The sequence below is a fragment of the Lynx rufus genome, unplaced genomic scaffold (genome assembly GCF_022079265.1).
Source record: "Lynx rufus isolate CCGP_SWC_20201006 ecotype Redwood Valley unplaced genomic scaffold, mLynRuf1.p SCAF_18, whole genome shotgun sequence".
Classification (NCBI taxonomy): domain Eukaryota; kingdom Metazoa; phylum Chordata; class Mammalia; order Carnivora; family Felidae; genus Lynx; species Lynx rufus.
Genome location: NW_025814832.1, coordinates 40,676,677 through 40,700,183, shown reverse-complemented (window position 1 = coordinate 40,700,183; position 23,507 = coordinate 40,676,677). Strand labels below are relative to the sequence as shown.

The 23,507-nt window shown below is 38.7% G+C and overlaps 1 protein-coding gene across 4 annotated transcripts in view; it reads right to left on the bottom strand.

The window, feature by feature from the left end:
* KANSL1 (KAT8 regulatory NSL complex subunit 1) overlaps nt 1–23,507 on the bottom strand; it is a 178,515-nt gene that overhangs the window by 75,694 nt on the left and 79,314 nt on the right. The gene's annotated exons all lie outside the window — the stretch shown is intronic.

Below are 23,507 nucleotides of genomic sequence, written 5' to 3'. Positions count from 1 at the left end.
AGATAATAATCTGTGCTATGAAGCAAGCTTTACTTACAACAATGTTTTTTAAACTCCTACATAAAAGATCACAACTTAGGTCACATCGTTGGAGTTGGTTTTATTAGCCCATAAGGGGATCAAAATTTTTCAGTTTGTTGCCAACACTTTAAAATCTATTACACCCGAAGACAAGATGATGTGCCAATGCTGGGTCTGTAAGTGTCTCAATGACTATTAGCTAAACAGTAGACGGTCCCTTCAGATGTGGCATATGACTCAGTTCAAAATCATCCCCATTCTAAAAATTTGATTCCTTTATATTATCTTACCAGAGTTGGAAACCCTAATAAGTCAAACTTTGAGCCTGCAGGACTCTCTAAACACATACTGTTGGGCCCCACCCCCAGTTTCTGATGTGGGGTTCCAGAATTTACATCTCCAACAAATTCCTAGGTAGTGATAATACTGCTGGTCCAGAGAAAGCACTTTGAGAACCTTAGATTAATGAAGCTTCCTCCTCACCCAAGACAGAGAGGGGCCCAGCCTCTGTGAATTCGGTGAGGGGGGGGGGGGTTGGTGAGGAGAGGGGGAGAGGCAGCGGCATAGAAAACCTGATGGATAATTTAACAACCACTGCCTATAGCCGTTTTACCATCACTGCAGATATCACAGCACCACCTCCTTCCTTAATTACCAGAGGTGGAAAATCCGTTGCCCCACATCAAATTTAGTAATAATCCTAGATTAAATTCTTAGTCCTATTTTTTAATCCTATATTCTTCCTCATGGGTTTTATCTATTTTCCAAGTTTTAATTACCTCTTCTACACATCATGTATAAAACAACAGGGGTTGGGGTGCCTGGGTGGCTCGGTGGGCTGGGCATCCGACTCTTGGTTTCAGCTCAGGTCATGACCTCATGTTTCGTGGGTTTGAGCCCCTGATAGGGCTCTGGACTGTTGGTGCAGAGCCTGCTTCGGATTCATTTATTCTCTCTTTCTCAATAAATAATAAACTTAACAAAAAAAATTTGTAAAAATAAAATACTTTACAGCTCCAATATTTTATGACCAACAAAAATGTGTATTACCAGCCCTAATGTTTTCTACTGAATTTGATTTTTCTCCAGCTGGTCACTATATACAGTAGCTACCAATTTGTTGAATGCTTCCTTTGTTCTGGGCATTGCTACGCACTCAATATAAATTTCATCATTTAATCATTATAACAACCCTATTCAACAGTGCCTGCTATCCCCATATTGCAGATGGAGAATATGAGGCACTTCACTTGCCCAAAGAACAAGACGGATGTACATCTGATCCCTGACATTCTGACCCCAGAGCCCTCAGTTATAACCAACCATTGCACTCAACTGCCTTCACCATCTGAAATGCAGCATCAACACCTTCCAAATGTCATCCCAAACGAGCTCTTCCTTTAAATTGGTCAATATTCTCAATTTCCTACTCAGATGCTCAGGTATGAAATCATAAAGTTTTTTTTTAATTTTTTTTAATGTTTTATTTTTGAGAGTGAACGAGACAGAGCACAAGCAGGGGAGGAGCAGAGAGAGAGGGAGACACAGAATCCGAAACAGGCTCCAGGCTCTGAGCTGTCAGCACAGAGCCCAATGCGGGGTTTGAACTCACGGACCGTGAGATCATGACCTGAGCCAAAGCCAGACGCTCAACCAACTGAGCCACCCAGGTGCCCCTGAAATCATGAAGTTCTTGAAATAATTAAGTCCCATTACATTTCACACCTGTCCTTTTCCTTTTTAATTCAATTAACCTAAAAGTCCTTTAGTCATTTCTTCCCTTGGTCTCTAAAATAACCAGTCCTTAAAGTAACTCTTTCTGCTTCTAGTCCTCCCCCAACCAAGGTTGCAGTACTCCTCAGCCTCTGGGTCAAAGGCCAACTGCAGGGAATTCAACTCAAGGTCTTTACTTATCTCTTGGACTCATTTTTCAATTTCCACACACAGACAAGCCTTCTACTTAAAACACACCAATACAGACAAAGAACTTTCCTTATTTCGGAAGGAGAAGAGAGAGGTATTGAGACAGAAAAACTTCAAGGAGAAACCTAAAAAAAGTATCATTTCTAAGTATAAAACCACAAGCTTTGAAACTAAAACATTCAAACATCAAACCCCTTTTTCATCTACCCATTAACAGATTAAAAAGAATCCTTAAGTATACCTTAAATTTTATACAATGTTATTATATATCAATTACATTTCTATAAAGCTGGGGGGCCGGGAAGTACCTTTACTGTTGAGCCATCCCAATATAATAAATACCAACCACGGTAAGCTTCACTCTAACTCTAGGGTCAGGGTGGCCAAAGTTTTAGAGACCGGAACAAACCTCCTGTTTGAAATGAACAAACTCCAAGTTGTTTGTTACAGGAGAATCATGGTTTTAGCTTAAATGAAAGCAACACAATTTCCTCAAGTATATTTATACAAGCCACGTAGTTTCACACAATAGAACAGTCTACCACCATGATTTCTTAAGAGTCATATCTGGCGAGTGAGATACTAGCAACTACTTTTAAAGGTAGTGCAATAGGTATATATCTTAAGCAGATAAAGTGAGAGAAAGGCATCACTTAAAAAAATTTTTTTTTGAGACAGAGCCTGAGCAGGGGAGGGGGAGAGAGAGAGAGAGAGAGAGAGAGAGAGAGAGAGAGAGAGAGAGAGAGAATCTGAAGCAGGCTCCAGGCTCTGAGCTATCGGCACAGAGCCCGATGTCGGGCTCGAACCCATGGACCGTGAGATGAGGACCTGAGCTGAGGGCAGGTGCTTAACCGACTGAGCCACCCAGGTGCCCCAAGAAAGGCAGCACTTTAAAGAAGAAAGACCAAAGGTGCAACTAGACAACTAGAATCCAATCTTGATTCCGCTGCTTATGTGTGACTCTGGGCAAGTGCCCCCCCCCCCCCCGACCCTCCGTTTCTTTTCTGAGAAACTACCTAACTTCAGAGTTGTGGTGATTATAGAGATTTATGTCTTTAATGCCCCTAGCATAAAAGTACAGGCACTGTAAGAACATTAACATTTTCCTTTCTTCTTTATCCTATCATCTAATGTGTTAAACAGGGGTTATTAGGATTATCAGTAATATTGTTTTGTTTCCTATGTTTTTAAATGTTTTAATAAATTATTTTTATAATGAAGTATTTTATAAATAAAATTTTCTTTTTAAAAATTTGCATCAGAAAAAAAGAAAATACACACCCAAATGATTTTGTATTTCTTAACATTTTTCCCCTGGCTCCACAACACACAACATGCATAATAAACTCTCAACATAAATTAAATCTCTCATCACAAAAAGCAACTTTCAGTAGAGACAAGCTATATATTCTCAATATTACCCTGGTTTCTACCCACAACACGATGTCCCGAAAACTGAAAATCACCTAAAAAGCAACATATTTTATATAAAAAACCTTGAAATTCTTGTAATGCTATTTCTCAATTACAGAAGGAAGGAGACATTCCACTATAACAACATTAATAACACTGTATGTCTTTGTGTGAGATAAACAAAATAAAAACACGTTAGTCCCTGCCTTTTAAGATACAACATTTAAAACAAAGTGATATCCAATTCATCCTAAACTCAGCCTCCACAGACAGGCATAAAGATGGAAAGTCAAGACTGTGCTAGCTGTAATCCTTTGAAGGGACCATCAAGACTGGTCTATAAAACCTGGCAGAGGTCCGAGGAATGTGTAAATGACTCTGCAAAGCAAGAGACGGTGCAGATAATAGACTGAACAAAACCACAAAAACAACGAAAAAATCAGTGAAATCATGTTTTTAAGCCTGTTGCCACATATGATTCTCTTATTTCTCATATATGACACTTACTATTCACAACAACTTACTGAGCTATAAGATACTGGTCATGTCCAGGACAAAAAATTATGGCAAGAATGCTATAAAGAGGGGTAATCCTTACTTTGGTCAAGGAAAGAATTCAGAAGTAACTGAGCTACTAAATAGAAGAGAGGTCTACTCTGGGCATCTAATTGGTATGAAATTATGTTAGAAACAGATCTGAACTGGGGGAAGGGGGGAAAGGCAATTTGATGTGCTACTGCAAAAGAAAAAAGACAGGCCTTGGCGACAAACCAAAGACTAAGACTGGAAAAAGCATGAAGGCATATATCAGCATGACTGCTTTATTTAAATTAAGAGAATTTATTTATTTTTTTTAATGTCTGTTTATTTTTGAGAGCAAGCAAGCATGAGCAGGGGAGGGGCAGAGAGTGAGAGGGAGACAGAAGATTCAAAGCGGGCTCCTCACTGAGAGCAGAAGAGCCTGATGCCGGGCTCACAGACCGTGAGAGCATGACCTGAGCCAAAGTCAGATGCTTAACCGACTGAGCCACCCAGGTGCCCCAAGAGAATTTACTTTTTAGTATAGTTTTAGGTTCACAGAAAAATTGAGCAAAAAGTATGGAGTTCTCATCCTCCACTGCAGTTTCCTTTATGATTAACATATTGTATTAGCGTAAGACGTTTGTTGTTACTGATGAACCAACTGATACATTATTATTAATTAAAGTCCATACTTTACACTCTGGTTCACTCTTTGTTTTGGGTTTTTACAACTGTATGACACGTATCCAGCACTACATTTTTAATGTAGGATACTAAATTCAAAGAGAGGAATGTTCTAGCATCTCAATATCCTTATCACAGTATTATAAATGAAACTCCTAATCATCCCGCTGCCCTCACCTACTTTTCCCACTCTTAATCTCTGTAAAGAACACTTTTCTACTGCTGGTTGAGACTAAAAAAAAATTTTTTTCACCACCCACACATCTAAGCCCATCAGCAAATTCTACCTGTTTTGCTTTCAAAATATAACCAGAATCGAACATCTCACAAACTCTACCACCCTGAACACCCTCACCTAAGCCACCATCCCTCTCTCCCACTACAATATTAACGGTAGTCCCCAGTTTAACTTGTTTCCCTACTCCTGTCCACAGCAGTGTTTCTTTCAAACTAGGTCAGATCATGTCACTGTTCTACTCAAAGGTGACACTGGCTTATCCACCTTGGAATAAAAATGCAGTAAAAACTGAGGTAGGCTTTGCCTATGGGGCTTTTGCACCTGCTGATGCCCCTGCCCAAAATGCCTTCCCCATATCTCACATGTGACTACCCTGTAATTAATGCTGCATTCCTTCCCCTACTTCCCCGCGCTTCTTATCCCTCCTGTCTGCTTTATTTTTTCTCCACAGAATGTATCACCATTTAACATAACATATATTTTACTTACTTATGATCTTGATCCCCAACTAGAAAATAAGGGCAGGGACTTCTCTTTTATCTGTTTTGCTCTCTGCAGCAACTACAAAGTACCTGGTCTTCAACAATAAGTGATGGGTCCTGAAAGTGATATCATTGAGTACTGGTAGGAAATTAAAACCAGAAAGTAACTGCCAGCACCTACAGCCTAAACAGACAAAGTCCCAATTATCGACAATTTAGTGACTGATTCTGGAAATACAAAAGTTCCTTCACTTTCTTAAAGGCTTCAGAGGTTCTTCTATTAGAAAAAAATGTCCACAGTCTAACATGTTGGGCTTTTGTCTTCACAGAACTTCCCCCATCTACTTACTAGCCCCTTACACAGTCACTAAGTAAACCAGACAGGAAGAGATTATGGGTAAGGGACACAAACATTTAGGCTGCTATAATAAAGACAAAGATGTATTTAGCCTTAAGTGCTTAAAGATAAACAAGCATTCACAGTGTGAAATATGAAACATTTCTAATCATATTCATAACAAAAATGTTACAAGATTACCTGGCTGAGAAATATGGGAGAAGGATCTTCTATCAACTACAAGCATGGCTAGAAACAGTAAACTAAGCCTAATCAAAATCAAACAACTTATATTCATTATCAAGCTTCAATGTAAATAAAAGTAAGTACCTCTCCTAAATCTGGAGTTTTAGACTTCAAATACATCTGCTTATATAGGGGTACCACTCAAAGTCCGAAGAATCAGGTGGCAAGAGTGGAGACAGCAGAACCATAAAATACTGTACATACAGTAACACATCTCATTATTCTTTATTCCCTGCAAGACAGCTCATTCAGTGGGAATCTCTCATAAAATGGGCAGAATAAGAAAACCCTGTCCTTTAATACAATAAAACCAACTCTTATAGAAGAATGCCCTGACTACGGGGCACAGACTCTTGATTTCGGCTCAGGTCATGATCCAAGGGTTGTGGGATTGAGCCCCAGGTCAGGCTCTGCACTGGGCATGGAACCTGCTTGGGATCCTCTCTCTCCCTCAGCCCTACTCGCTGGCTCACATGTGCGTGCTCTCTTGTTGAAAAAAAAAGGGGGGGGGGCGCCTGGGTGGCTCAGTCGGTTGGGCATGTAACTTCGGCTCAGATCACGATCTTGTGGTCTGTGAGTTCGAGTCCCGCATCGGGCTCTATGCTGACAGCTCAGAGCCTGGAGCCTGCTCTGGATTCTGTGTCTCCCTCTCTCTCTGCCCCTCCCCCGCTCATGCTTGGTTTCTCTCTCTGTCAAAAATAAACAGTAAAAAAAATAATAATAATAAAAAAATGAATGCCCTAACCCTGACTAGGAAAAGAGAAATTAAGGAACGATGTAGTAGAACCAACACTTCCAGCCCTTCAGATCAATTTGTATGATTGTTCACCAATATCCATTTCATTTCAGTTCCCAGGCTTTAAAATCTCAAAGGACAGAAAGTGATGAGTACACTACATGATGCTAGCATTAGTTAATATTAAAAATAGCTGCCACTTATTGAAACCTCCAGGGCCTCATACTTGACACGTATTATTTTTTAATCTTAAGAACTAGCAAATAAATATTGTATTCCAAGGCTATTAATTGTATTCCACGGACCAATTTGAACAAAGTCATCCAGTTAATCAATTACAGCAGAATTCAAACAAGTATAACTCAAAAGTCTGCTTTCTAAAACATACCTCAGTAAAGCTGTTAAAAAAAAAAAGTCTGCATTCTTTCCACTAGATCACACTGCTTTTCTTAGTCAAAACTGAAATCCTTACAACAGAAATAAAAAGCATATCTTTATATGGTTCTGGAAAATATCAAGGCGTTATCTGTCAGAATATTTTAGCAAAATAAAGGAAAGGGGCTTAAAATCTGAAAATATTTACCTACTAAGAATTGCAATACTTTCCCCCAACTTTATATTAAATTAATTTAGGCCTCAATTTTCCACAGTCCTTTCCTCCAAGATATGAGTACCCTAAAAGCAAATACATAAATAACCCAGTTATTTATTTCCTTTGGTAAGTGAAAAAAAGTAATGTGAAAATGTTTCTGCTGGTACTAATCAACAATGCCCACCACAATATGGCATCTTTCCTTCAAAAATTGGTCATGGTCATTCCCCAACCTCTAAGTAATACATCCAATTGGGTCATCATGTTAATAAAGAAGAAGAGAGGGAAGCCACAGGAAATTCAGCAAGTAATTTATAACTGGCTCGCATTAGATTCATAAGATTGGGTCCAGTCAGAGGTCAAGTGACATGATGGGATTTTCGAAGCCAGCAACAACCATATTTAATTGTCTTTACACAACACCATCACTTTCCTGTAAGAGAGTTCAAAAATTATTTTCACTCCAAGGATAAGGCGGCCAATCGCAGCTCAAAGTAATCATATTCTGAGAAGGAATTTAATTGTGTTCTTTGGAGAATTTTCCTTTCCCAATAATGGAGAAAAAAAATCACGTATGACTCAAATGGAGAGAAAAAAAGAAAGTACAAAATGAGCTGTAAATCTATACTCATCATCTTCAAAACAGCATCAAATAATAGTAAGAAAAGTAAAATCTGATGAATGAACATATAGCACCTCTCTCTCTATTATCCATAATAAGACATCTTCCCAAGCCAATTACTAGTTAAAGTACCTGAAAAGAGAGAAAACTTCATACTTCACCCTTATCTAACTATGAACTCAGTGTGGGGTGCCTGGGTGGCTCAGTCAGTTATGTGTCTGACTCTTGATTTCAGCTCAGGTCATGATCTCACCATTAGTGAGATGGAGCTCTGAGTCAGGCTCTGCACTGACATCACGGAGCCTGGATGGGATTCTCTCCCCCCAGATAAACAAACATCACACACACACACACACACACACACACACACACACACACACACACAGCACTGCAATACAATATCTACATGAAGGACTTAAAAAAAAAAAAAAAAAAGGCAATTCCTTCTCTAGTTCTTTAACTAGGACCAAAGGTCCTGCGCATATCCTCAGCATCTTTAGGAACCACTCTCAAAACCTCTCCTTGCAAGTTTATGCCCTGGCCAAACTGGCAGAGTCCAAAGGAGCATTCTCTGGCAGCCTCTTTTCATGGAACTCTGTCTTTTGCTATACTCTTCACAGTTATAATTTTAATCATCTAATTCAAGCATTTTTTAAAATGTCTATTATGTTTCAAGATACTTTTGTTATTGTGGTGAACAGGACAAAGTCCCTAATAGGAAGAAATTTACATTCCAGAGGTAGAGAAAGACAATACAAAATGTGTGTGTAAGTAAGCAAAAATGTGTATGTGCATGTATGTATAAAAATAGCACTGTGATGTGAAGCTGTTTGTAACTGGTGGTCAGGAACAGCTCTTTAAAAAGTGGCAGAGTTCTGAACAGTATGAAGAACCAAACAAAGGTGACAGGAGACCTGCACAAAAGATTTCCAGACAGGGGCAGCTAGATGGCTCAGTTGTTTAAGCATGCGACTCATCATTTTGGCTCAAGCCATGATCTCACACTGGGAGTCCAAGCCCTACGTTGGGCTCTGTGCCGACAGTGTGGAGCCTGCTTTGGATTCTTTGTCTCCCTTTCTCTTTGCCCCTCCCTCTCCAAAATAAACATTAAAAAAAAAAAAAAAAAAAGATTTCCAGACAGAGGGAGTAGTAAATGTACAGACAGGAGTGCACTAGAGTAAGGGTAATAAGGCCGGTGTTGTTGCAGCACAGTGAGCTAAGGGAAAAGTAGTAAGATGATAAAAGAGGTAAACCAAAGCAGACAGAAGTTAGATTCTGTAGAGCTTTTGTAGCCCATGATTAGGAGTTTGACTTTTAGCTTAAAGTATGATATGAAGGCTTTGGAGAAATTTGAGCAGGGAAACAATGTGCTATCATTTACATTTTTGAGCTCACTCTGGCTGTGGTGTGAATACACTGTAGGTGATCAATGACAGAAGCAGGAAGACAAATTAGGAGGCTGCTGAGGTTGTCTGGTCAAAAGATAACAATAGGATGGACTGGTTTGACAGCAATGGAAACGGGAAATTACATTCATAATGTAATCTGAAGGCAGAGCCAACAGATTTAGCAACGGATCACAATGTGGAGATGAAAGAGAAAAATCTGATGCCTGTTGTCACCCCTATAAGAAAGTATCTAACCACTATAAAAGCCAGGAACATGTTCAGCTTATTCAGGTCCAGCAGCAGTGTTGTATGTTCTAGCTGAATGAACTAACGAATAACAGACTATTTCTCAAAAGAATAAAAATACAAGCATTTACTTTTTTTGCTGGCAAATACAGGGGCAATGTCAGGCATAGAAATTAAGTACCTTAGGAGAAGAAGGGGAAGTTAAAAGATTCCCAAATAAAAGAAACTGGAGACCTGTGTGTCACTGAACTTGCAAATTCACCTCAAAGGGCCACCTGTCCAAAAATGGAATATATATGAAAACGGTTCATTTTAGGGAAATGAATCAGTGTCTGAACAACATTGCTTTTTTGTGAAGTTACAAGATTGGCTACACCATCTGACATGATTATTTAAACTGACAAACTTGCTTCATCAAGTAGAGAGCTAGAGGTCCTTGGAGTCCCGTGATATCAGGAATCTGATACATCAGTCATAAATCAAAGCATGTTGAATTTTTTAAGAGACAAAATAAGCTTAGCAAGCAAACTCTGTTAAAGAGGAAAATGAAAATTATTTTTTAAATGACTCAAAGCCTACTCATGTAGCTTGCAAATTACAGGACTAAATTTCTATGATTTTAAGTAAGATTCAGATTTGACCTCCTTCACCTCCTCTGTAGGAGCTACTTGGGATGGGGGTTGTGGGGAACTATTTTCCTCCAAGAAATTTAAAAACAGAACTTAAGGCAGTATTTCTCAATGCTGGCCATACATCAGAATTATCTGGGGAGGTATTAAAAAATGGATGCTGGAGACCCACTCCAGATAAAACTAAATTTAACTGGGTGCAGGGCTTGGACTTTTTCTTTAAATGCTTCCCAGATAATTCTATTTAGCAGCTCAAGTTGTGAACCACCAACCTACAGCAATAAAGATCAAAGTAGTGTTTTAAATAAAAAACTATTGCAGAAGCTCAACATCTTTTTTTTTCTTTAATGTTTGAGAGAGAGAAGTGAGGGGAGAGCAGAGAGAGTGAGAGGGAGACAGAGGATCTGAAGTGGGCTCTGCACAGACAGCAGACAGCCCGATGTGGGGCTCAAACTCACAAACCATGAGATCATGACCTGAGCTGAAGTGAGGTGCTTGACTAATTGAGCCATCCAGTTGCCCCAAAACTCAACATCTGAGTCAACAAAGTTGAGCCCTCATATTAACATGTAGCTCACAGTGGGCATATTGCAAAGCAGATAAAAATACTTGACTTGGAATGGTAAATAGTTTGGTTTCATAAATACTCAAACAGTTCAAGTAAGGACAGAACAGATTTTTTAATTTTTTTTTTAATGTTTTTACTCATTCTTTGAGAGAGAGACACACTGTGAGCAGGGGAGGGACAGAGAGAGAATCCAAAGCAGGCTGAAGGCTCTGGGCTGTCAGCACAGAGCCCGATGCGGGGCTCAAACCCACGAACCACAAGATCAGGACCTGAGCCGAAGTTAGCCACTAAACCAACTGAGCCACCCAGGCGCCCCCCGGAATTTTTAAAAATAAATAAATAAAACCCTGGTTAACCCCATCCACATTTCCCAGCAACAACACTAGACCAATACACTAGAGAGGGATTCAAGGTCTTCCTGAAAAGCTGCCTTAAATCTCTAGAACAGCAATTACTGCTGTAAAACTAAAAACATTTCCAGCCATCAAAACAAACAAGTTTCTTTTTTTTAATTTACTTTAATTTGAGAGGGAGAATCTCAAGCAGGCTCCACGCTCAGTGCAGAGCTCTACTTGGGGCTAGATCCCACAACCCTGGGATCATGACCTGGGCCTAAATCAAGAGTTGGTGTTCAACCAACTGAGCCACCCAGGTGCACCAAAACAAATTTCTTTAAGAAATTCTACAGAGCATGGGGCACCTGGGTGGCTCAGTCGGTTAAGCATCTGACTTCGGCTCAGATCATGATCTCACAGTTCGCGCGTTCGAGCCCCACGTTGGGCTCTGTGCTGAGGGCTCAAAGCCTGGAGCCTGTTTCAGATTCTATCTCCCTCTCTGTTCCTCCCCAGCTCTGACTCTGTCTCTTTCTCAAATGTAAACATAGAAAGAAAGAAAGAAAGAAAAGAAAGAAAAGAAAGAAAAGAAAGAAAGAAAGAAAGAAAGAAAGAAAGAAAGAAAGAAAGAAAGAAAAAAGAAAGAAATTCTATAGAGCACAAGAGAGCAAAGCAAAACCTTGGTTAATTAACTGATACACCTTTCCGTCCTCCTGAAAACCTGAAGAAGGCCGCCATAGTTTCTTTTTAATATGCCCTAAAACCCTCAGTCCTAGTTTTAAAGGACAAGCTGATCTATATATACCTCATTATAGATGTTCAAACTGATTTTTTAAAATTTACTTATTTTGAGAGAGAAAGAGAAAACTTTCTAGAACTGGTGAACTGTGAGATCATTACTGGAGCTGAAATCAAGAGTCAGACACTTAACCAACTGAGCCACACAGGTGCCCCTGATTTTTAATATCAGAGAACTGACTGATCCCTATCTACCATCAATGATAAGAGAGAGGGGGATAAAAGGTGGGAAACAATCTGGTTTTTACAATGATTTAGATCCTTCTACAGTAAATTAATTCAATAGTCAAAATGACAGCTGAAGAGGAATTCAAATAAAGTAATGGAAAGATTTTAGGGCATAGTATTAGGTTGAAGGGGTCTACACCATTGTTCTTATTCAACCAGTTTCAAGAAAATTGAAATCAGAACACAGGACCTTTCATTTAATGTTTATATTTAAAGTTCATCTAACCAATTAAGAATTTTCTCGGGGTGCTGGGGCGGCTCAGCCAAGCATCTGACTTTGGCTCAGGTTGTGGTATTGTGGTTCGTGGGTTTGAGCCCCACGTTGGGCTCTGTGCTGACAGCTCAGCTCAGAACGTGGAGACTGCTTCGGATTCTGTGTCTTCATCTCTCTCTGCCCCTCCCCGGCTCACGCTCTGTCTCTTTCAAAAAAAAAAAAAAAGTTAAAAAAAATGTTTTTAATTTTCTCAATAAAATTATTTAATTAGCATTGTCTTATTTTAATTGTTTAAATGCAGCAAGGTGGTAAGGAACTTGAATGCCATGAATAGATGAATGTCATGAGTACACCCTATACATTAAACCTGAATGCCTAACTGGTACCTGCCAAAATGATTACAATATCCATCACCTTCACCATCTGGACCATTATACAGTGTAAACAGCATTCTGCTGAGCACTGTACAATGACCAAAACACTGGGTCCATATCTTCAAGAAGCTTATAAATTTGAGGAGATAAGCAAGATAGCAATAAAACACATATTAAAGGCTTACATCAGGAAGTACAAATCAAGTTCTGAATAGCAGTTCCAGCCTTGGAGTCTCAGAAACAACAACAACAAACTGTTGGTAAGCCAAATAATTAAGAAGAAAAACTCTATGTGGGAAGCCCAAGTTAAAAGCCATTCATTTGGGTCAAGAGAAAGGTGGTTTGTGTCTATGCAAGCAGAACAGGGCAGTCTCAACTTTGCCATTTACTAGCTAGCTGTGGGAACTTCAACAATCTACCTAACCCTTTAAAAGAGGTTAAAACTACCGATCACCATGAAAACCAAACAATGTGAACATGTAAAGTGCTCTGTGCCATGCCTGGGACATAGTCTCAAACTCTGGCTATTACCATCACTACTGTCAGACAACAGTGGAATTTGAGGGCTGGCAGGATTATCTGATTATCAAGTTGAGTGGTTTTCATGGCTTGGATCCCAGATGAGCAGCAGCAGCATCACCTGGGAACTTTTTAAAACCCACATTCTAGGGCTCCACCTAAGACCCATCAAATCACAAACTCTGAATTTTGGGCCCAGCAATCTGTGTCTTAATAGTCTCCAAGTGATGGCAATGGGCACTAAATTTGGGGGACCAATGCTCTAGTCAAATCTCCTAACTTTACAAATAAAGAAGTAGAAACCTAGAGACTAAGTGACTTGCCCAAAATAACAATAATGGAGAGTATTTATTTAGGGTCCATTACATGCCAGATACTATGCTGGACACTTTATATTTGTTATCACCCAAACAGGGCAAGGCTTCCATTTTATAGAAGAAAAACTGAGGTTCAGGGGAGTAATTTGTTAAAGGTTGCTCGATTATTATTCATCATTTAATTATTAAAATATTGGTAAAACTGACATCTCATTTAAACCTAAGTATGTGATCCCCAAATCTTTACTAGAACTATTACTACCAACCTGTACAAGGGAGCAGTACTGAAAGAGCCTTAAGACTCCTTCAATCAAGGACATTAAGTCTTTTTACACCACTTCAACTGCAGTAATGTTACTATGAAACATAACCAGAAACTACTACTACTTTAAAAAGCAACTCTCAGAAGAGAGGTGGTAAACTGTTCTGCACTCTAACCAGGAAGAGAAGAACACAACATACTACAAAAACAGATAAGAGACAGAAAGAAGCATATGTCAGAGTGTGGAGACACAGATATGGAAAAGGTAATTTTGCAGATACCCAAGTATAAAAAAAATTTGCTATTCAATCTTCCTGATCTAGGCTCTTGGGAATAGGGAGAAGTTTTATATAGTGAATTATCAGCTCAGTAGGATGGCTACAGATTTTTAAAAACTCAATGAAAATAACAAGGTGTTTTTACTCTAAATTAACTGTAAGAATTTTTAATTATAAAAATTTTAAGTAAACATATCTGGTGACTTAAATCCCACATTAATTTAACCAAGTTAAATATTATCAATTCTTCTGCAATCTCCAGTGTCATTGTTTAAAAGGTACCAGAAGAAAACAGAAAAACAAAACCCATCATTAATTTCTACTTTCTCTATTATCTTTATTCATACAATATGTACTGTCTGCCAACCTTGTGTTAAGCACTGAACTACAGAGTAAGTACCATTAACAGAGCTTACACCATAGCGGATAAGAGACAAAACAATCAAATACATTAACTTATTAATTTGAACTTATGGTTAGTTCTATGATGCAAATTGGATAAGGGACAAAATTAATGGGGAAAATCATCTTGGAAAAGGTGGTCAAGAAAGGCATCACTGGCAAATTTTAAGCCGTTTCCTGTGAAAGAGAGTAAGACAGCACGTTAAGAGCTGAGGAAAGGGTGTTTACAGGGAAAGTAGGTGCAAGAACTCTTGAGTTAGGAAAGAATTTGAATGGTTCAAGGAAAAGAGGCTAGAGTACCAAAAAGTAGGGGATGAGACTGAAAAAACAATCGGGAACAATGGCATCTTGTAAGGCCTTAAAGGCTATGGCAAGAACTTTGGGTTTTTTTCCTAAGAACAATGGGAAACTTGTGGAAGTATTTTTAAGCAAGGAAGTAACAATATGTTTTAACATGTCCATTCCAACTGCAATATGAAGAACAGATTTAGGAAGAAATAGTAAATACAAGGAAACCAGTTGTGAGATTATTACAGTGGTTCAAGGAGAGATAATGATGGCTGAGGAGATGAAGTTAACAGATTCGAGAGATTTTGGAGACAGAATCAGAAAGTCTTGTAGAAGAATGAGCATAGGAATGATCAAACAAGAACCAAGGTTGTTACAGACTAAGATCCCAACCCTAATATGATGAATTTAGGAGGTTGGGACTTTGTGAGGTAATTAGATCATGAGGGTGGAGCCCTAATGAATGGGATTAGTGCCCTTGTAAAGACAGATGCCAGAGAGCTCTCTAGCCCTCTTCCCTATAAACAGAAAGTAGGAAGTCTGCAACCCTGAATCCGACAGTGCCGATCCTAATATCTCCATGTATAGCCTCCAAAACTGAGAAATAAATTTCTACTGTTTATAAGCCACCCAGTCTATGGGTCTTTGTCATAGCAGCCTCAACTAAGGCAAAGGTGACTCCTAGACTTTGTTAGGTACTGTAATGAGGGTGGAATAGGGAGGTGGAGGTGGAGTTGGGGTGGGTGAGCTTATTCACAATAGAGTAAGCACAACAGAATAAGACAGACATTGGATATGAATCTAAATTCAGAAATGATATACAGCTGGGCCTGAAAACTAAACCCTTAGGCACTTTAACATTCAAACAGTAGGGAAAGAAGAGGGGCCACAAATCTGTATAGAGAGGCCTATAAGGCAGAGGGGAAGGGAGAGGAGAGGAATGTACCATATTGTGATAATTAAATGGATTCAAGTTGATATCCCCTTTATGGTTCTGGGTCTACCCAATCCTTATCTCAAAGTCAAGTAACAGTTGGACCTAATTTCTACTCTTTGTCCCATCCATACTATTTGTCATTCCTTCATATCTTTTTCAACAAACACAGGAATACTTTAAAAAAAAAAAAAAAAAAGACTGGGGCACCTGGGTGGCTCAGTCGGTTAGGCATCCGACTTCGGCTCAGGTCATGATCTCGCCATTCCTGAGTTCGAGCCCCATGACAGGCTCTGTGCTGACAGCTTGGAGCCTGAAGCCTGCTTCGGATTCTGTGTCTCCCTCTCCCTCTGCCCCTCACCCGCGTGCACGGTCTCTCTCTCTCTCTCTCTCAAAAATAAACAAACATTAGGGGTGCCTGGGTGGCTCAGTCAGTTAAGTGTCCAACTTCAGCTCAGGTCATGATCTCAGAGCTTGTGAGTTCGAGCCCTGCACTGGGCTCTGTGCTGATAGCTCAAAGCCTGGAGCCTGCTTCAGATTCTGTGTCTTCCTTTCGTCTGTCCCTCCCCTCCTCACTCTCACACTCTCTCTCTCTCTCCTTCAAAAATAAATAAACACTTAAAAAATTAAAAATAAATAAACATTAAAAAAAATAAAAAGAACAAAATCAGTTAGTATCCAAAATCTATAAAGAACTTATCAAACTCAATGCCCAAAAAACAAATAATCCAGTGAAGAAATGGGCAAAAGACATGAATAGACACTTCTCCAAAGAAGACATTCAGATGGCCAACTGACACATGAAAAAATGCTCAACTTCACTCATCATCAGGAAAAACAAGTCAAAATCACCATGAGATACCACCTTACACCTGTCAGAATTGCTAACATTAACAACTCAGGCAACAACAGATGTTGGCAAGGATGTGGAGAAAGAGGATCTCTTTTGCATTGTTGGTGGGAATGCAAGCTGGTGTAGCCACTCTGGAAAACAGTATGGAAGTTCCTCAAAAAACTAAAAATAGAACTACCTTACGACCCAGCAATTGCACTACTCAGCATTTATCCAAAGGATACAGGTGTGCTGTTTCGCAGGGACACATGCACCCCCATGTTTATAGCAGCACTGTCAACAATAGCCAAAGTATGGAAAGAGCCCAAATGTCCATCGATGGATGAATGGATAAAGATGTGGTATGTGGATAAAGAAGATGTAGTATGTAGGTAAAGAAGATACACACACACACAATGGAGTATTACTCGGCAATCAAAAAGAATGAAATCTTGCCATTTGCAACTATGTGGATGGAACTGGAGGGTATTAGGCTAAGTGAAATTAGTCAGAGAAAGACAAAAATCTTATGACTTCACTCATATGAGGACTTTAAGAGACAAAACAGATGAACATAAGGGAAGGGAAACAAAAAGAATATAGAAACAGGGAGGGGGAAAAACAGAAGAGACTCATAAATATGGAGAACAAACAGGGTTACTGGAAGGGTTATGGGAGGGGGGATGGGCTAAATGGGTAAGGGGCACTAAGGAATCTACTCCTGAAATCATTGTTGCACTATATGCTAATTTGAATGTACATTTTAAAAAATATAAAATTAGGGGCGCCTGGGTGGCGCAGTCGGTTAAGCGTCCGACTTCAGCCAGGTCGCGATCTCGCGGTCCGTGAGTTCGAGCCCCGCGTCGGGCTCTGGGCTGACAGCTCAGAGCCTGGAGCCTGTTTCGGATTCTGTGTCTCCCTCTCTCTCTGCCCCTCCCCCGTTCATGCTCTGTCTCTCTCTGTCCCAAAAATAAATAAACGTTGAAAAAAAAAAAAAAAAGAAAAAAAAATAAAATAAAATAAAATTAAAAAAAAAAAAAGAATAAGACCAGAGGGGACAGTAAAAGAACTATTATCTTTTAGAGACAGATTCTGAAATATTTAGACGAAATAATGTTGTAGAGAATTGGCTTCAGAATAATCAAAGTATGTATCTGTGGGTATGGTGGAACAGTCTAGGTAAAACTAGAATAGCTATGAATTGATGCTTGTTGAAGCTGGGTGATACACACAATGGGGTTCCTCTCCACTTGTATATAAGATGACATTTTCAATAATAAAACATAAGGGGGCTAAGGAGCGGCAAACACCAGCCTAAAGGAAACCTCTTGATGTTATCCAGGTAAAGATATGATCAAGGATGCACACGGTTGACCCAGACATTCTAAAAGATAAAAGGCATGACACCAATGAACTTTAAAGGTGAAAGATTTCTTCCTAAACCATGTATTATTGTCTTAAAATGTGTCATAGGTGCTTAAATCAGGCACATATCTACCAAAAGAGTGACTCAACAATTCTCCAAAGGGCTATAGCAAACTAGGCTCTACACAACACTTTCATTTCCTAAGACATCTACTTGGATTTAATAAAATTTCTTCATTTTGAGACTCTTTTACCTTGTGGAGCTATGAAACATTCACACATAACAGAGCAGGCATCAAATGTTCCTATACTAGTTTAAAAAAAAAAAAAATATATCAGTCATCACACATTCTGTGAGATGCACTAGGCCCAGTAGTTAAGCGGTAAGGAACTGGGCACTGCATGCTCTGAGTCACAACCCTATACACTAACCAATTAGAATATTGTACTTAAAAAAATAATCCATAGTAATCTTCACATAAAAGACCCAAATTTCAAGATAAAAATTCCTAATCTATACATTCTTTAAATACAGTATTACTTTCTTCTGAATGCTTTGAATGCTATATAAGCTAGAGACCCTTATCTTGATCAAAACCTTTTTCTGCAACCTGGGTTATTTTGAATTCACTACAAAGTTTAAATTTTATTTTACATACACACACATATGCTCACATACCCACAGTCATCCCTCTTAGTAGTAAACAGAGATGAAACAAATCCATACTCTCTTTCACAAAAATAAAAAATTTCCCCCAGAAATGACCTAAAATAATCCACAGGTAGAAGAAATTTGGAAATATCAGGACTCCCATTTAAATCGAAATCCTCAATGGTAAATAAAATGCACGACATAAATGCACTAAGGAGACTAGTTGCCCAAAGCCCAATCGCCCCACATTTCTTCCTGATGTCATATCAACCAAACTTGTAGGCCATTCTCTTTGCCCACCCCACTCAGGCCCTCTGTTCCCAAAAAGTTTTGTGAAGATTCAGAAGGAACCAAAAAGGGAAGGGGACTCTTTCATTAAATTTACACTGTATCATTCCTCCTTAGGCTCAAAATTAAATAAAACCAAGGGAAGAAAACTAGAAGGTCAAAACACTAATGACTTTGAAGGCAACACACAAGTGCAATTTAACTGCCAATATGGATCAAATTATGTCAGCCAACACACAGTATTTCCTAGAATCTGTAAATTTAAAAAAAAAAAAAAGCACTTTTCATGGTTACTTTTATTTTCTGGGCTGGGAGTTGAGTCCCACAAACCAAACTTAAAATACCAAAAAATCACATTCTTCAATTATTTCCAGATTAAAATACCTCTCCTGAACACTTGTTATTTGGGGTGGGGTTATGACAGAGGTAGAGTACAGTGACACAGAAATAGAAAGCAGACGCCCCACAGGAAGTGTGTCAAACCCTTCTTCCAAAACATGCTTATCTCTTCTTCTGGGCTTCTGTTCACATTTATTCCCTTAGCTTACTTCTGTCCCCCGGCCTTCCTTCTTCCTTTTTTTACTCTGATTTATTCTCTATCCAGTCCTATTCTCTCTAATCCCTAATAGTTGAAATAGTATTTCATGCAAAGCATTCTCTGAACTTTTTCCAGATATTCTAACCAGATATCATCTGCCCATTTCTCTAAACCTTAGAAGCTTATTACATTGTTTAGAGTGCATAGCTATCTCTGCCCTTCATTCATCACAGTGTTATATACATATATCCAATTTTGCATCCTCAAAATTGGACTATAGCATATATATCCTCAGAGCCCAGCAAAAAATCTTTGTAATTTTTTAGCAGACACAATATTTATTGGAGGAAAAGGTGAATTCGCCCCTCTAGATATAAACAATTGTCATAAAAGTTTTCAATGTGCACTTAAACAATTTGACAATGTGCCTTTCATCTTCCTGTTTTGAAAACTGATTTCACAAGAATGATTCATCCTTCAGTGGAAAAATCCAGATGAAATGGTGGTTGAAGAGTGTTATAATCATTTCCCAGCCTTTCTAGCTGCCCTCATAAGTAAACAGTGGCTCACTGCAGCTAAGACTCGTTAAGTGATCTGCCCCAGGTACCACAAGCTATCCAGGAACAGAATTCACATTTCCTGACTCCTGACTTAACTTCAGGAGAACACTGCTCCCTCTCACTTAAAGTAAATACCAGCCTTCAGTTCCCTAAATCAAGAGCAAACCTGGTTATCTGGATATATAGTCATCCAGAGGTTCCAAGACCTTTAAAAACACTAAACCCAATACAAAGATGAGGTAGTACTTTTCACCTGATCAGAGGCCTCCCTCACCAGACAGCAAGAACTGGAGTCCAGGGATCATCATAGTAACCCACCAATGTACTCACAAGGTGAGGAGAACTCATGAGTAACAGAAATACAGGACTCACACAAATTTTACCTCTAACCAGGAATCCTGTCACAGAATTCATTGAACCTATTCACACTCCACCGCCTCCAGCTGCTTAAGAATCAATCCTAAAGGCACCCAAGTATTACCATTAACTCTGTAATTTGCTATGAAATCTGAAGTTTTTGAGAAGAAACTAGTGTCAATTCAGTAAAAGGGAAAGCAAGTAAAAGAAAAACTCAGTCTTTATTTGCTACTCACCCCCAAACCTAGAGTGATACATGGGACATCACTGGAACATAATGTCTATATACTAAGTGAAGGAAAATTTTCTTCATCTTCATTAAAATTAACTCACAGTATTCTCATTATTTTCTGTTCCCTTATGGCACTTACCAAATCTTTGGAACCAAGTTTAAAAATCTTTCACAGCTGGGGTACCTGAGTGGCTTAGTCAGTTAAGTGTCCGACTCTTTTCAGCTCAGGTCATGATCTCACGGTCTGTGGGTTCGAGCCCTGCATCAGGCTCCACACTGACAGTGTGGAGCCTCCTTGAGATTCTCTCTCTCTCTCTGTTCCTCCCCTGCTCGTGCTCACTCTCTTTCTCTCTCAAAGTCCATAAATAAACTTAAAGAAAAAACTCTTTCATAGCCAAAGAAATGTATAGTCCCTAACATGCTTTAGATATTATGACAAATACAATTAAATGCTTGCTCTCATCAAGTCATAGATTCCTCAAGACACTTTACAATTTCCATTCTTCTTTTTTTTTTATCTTTAACATTTATTTCTCCACCAGGATTCTTCTACCCATTATTCTTCCATCTATATGTCCACATGGGTTTCAAAGCATTCAATGAATTCCTTACTATGTATTAGTCAGTACAGAGAAAACCTAAGCTCTGGAGTGATACAACCAGAGTGATACAACCCTTATTCTAGCTATTGCTTTTAACCCACAACTACTAAGCTACGGGACAGTGGTAAGTTACTCATGATGTCTAGTACTCATTTTTCCTATCTGGCATAGTGTCAGTAACAGGCACTAAGTGAGTGTTAAGTTTCCTTCCTACTTCCCTATCCTATAATAGCACCCAATGACTTTGGAAACTCACTCTAACAACAGAAAGCATTCTTAGAAGACACTGTCCTTAAAACACACACACACACACACACACACACACACACACACACACACACACACACTCTTAAAGCACTTTTGGTCCTGGTCTAAGAGCTGCCATAATTATTTAAGTAAATCAGTATAATGAAGAGTGATAAGAAGGATTTTCTACTTTTTTACATTTAAAAAAACCTCATAATAAAATTTTAAAGTATTAAATAAACAAAAGTCAGCATCTCCTCTTCTTCTATACCCATCCCTACTTTCAAAAATAGTCACTGTTAATACTCTGGTGTATGTGTATTTTTGTTACCAAAGTTCTCTTACAGATACTGAAAGATAAAAAATAGCAAAGAAAATATCACCTGTACAACCACCAAAATTTAAAGAATATGTTTCCATTTTAAAATTATACACATTTTCATCTCAAAACACATGATGGGCAAAGAATAGTTTTTACAATTAATGATGGTGAGACAACAGGCCAAAAATAGGGGGGGGAGGGGGCGCCTGGGTGGCTCAGTCGGTTAAGTGCCTGACTTCGGCTCAGGTCATGATCTCACGGTTTGTGGGTTTGAGCCCCACATCGGGCTCTGTGCTGACTGCTCAGAGCCTGGAGCCTGCTTCGGATTCTGTGTCTCCCTCTCTCTCTTCCCCACCCCTACTCTCACTTTGTCTCACTCTCTCAAAAATAAATAAATGTAAAAAAAAAATTTAAAAAAAAAAGGGGGGAATGTGGACCCCTACCTCACACCATATACAAAATTAAACACAAAGTGGATCACAGGATTAAGAGCAAAAACTATAAAAGTGGAAGGAAGCATAAGAGTAAATTCTGCAGGTCCTTGGGTTAGGCAATAGTGTCTCATGCTATGACACAAAAAGCAAAAGGAATAAAAGAAAAAAAAGGCAAAATGGACTCTGAAAATGTAAAACTTCTGTATAATGGACATATCAGGAAAGTGAAAACAGTCCACAGAATAGAAGAAAATATCTGCAAATCTGACAAGAGATTTGTATTTGGAATATATAAAAAGCACAATTCAACAATTAAAAACAAGTAACAAGCCACTTTAAAAAATGGGCAAAAGATATAAATAGGTATTTCTCCAAAAATATACAAATGGATCAACATAATTAATCACTAGAGAAATGTCAATGAAACCACAATGAAAGGCCACCTCACATCCACCAACATGGCCAAAAAGGCAAACAATAAAAAGTGTTGGCAAAGATGTAGAACAACTAGAACCCTTATCCATTGCTGGTGGGAATGTAAAATCATACAGCATGGGAAAGTTTGTCATTTCCTCAAAAATTAAACATGGAATTAATTACCATATGACCTAGCAATTCTACTTCCAAAGTACACACCTGAGAACTGAAAACAGGTCTACAAAAAACTAGTACATGAATGTTCCTAGCAACATTTTTCATAATAGCCAAAAGGTAGAAAGTCCAGCAATGGATGAACAAACAAAATGTGGTATAATCATACACTGGGATATCATTTGGCCATAAATAGGAAGTACTGATACATGCTGTATCATGTATAAACCTTGAAAAATGTTTTCATTATGCCAAAAGAAAAAAAAGCACAAAACTAAAGGCCACATAATGTGTGATTCCATTTACGTTAAATGTCTACTAGCATAGGCAAATCCAAAGACAGAAAGGTTAGTTAGTGGTTGCAAGGGGCTGTGGAAAGGAAAAGATGGGGGGAATGACTGCTAATGGGTAGAGGGTTTCTTTTAGAGATGATGAAAATGATTCAGAATTAGTGATGACAGCTGCACAATCCTGTAAACTACACTGAAACACACTGAACTGTACACTTTTAAAAAATGGATGTTACGATAATATGAATTATACCTCAATTTAAAAATAATAAAATTGTTTCAAATCTCTGTATCACATCACACTAAATGTGAACTGGTACCTGGCAACTCATGAAAATGCTGTAACACTAAAATCTGCCAGCTTATATAAAAGATTCTACAAAGATATTTCATATAACTAGAAATGTATCATGTCTTGTTGATTTAGTTTTTTCTTTTTTCAATCTGCTGTGCAACCATCAGCACCATCCATCTCCAGAACTTTATTCGTCTTGCAAAACTCAGACTCTACATCCATTAAATAGCAACTTTTGATTCTCCTCTCTCTCCAGACCCTGGCAAACTTTCTGTGTCTTCTTTCTGTGAGTTTGACTGCTTTAGGTACC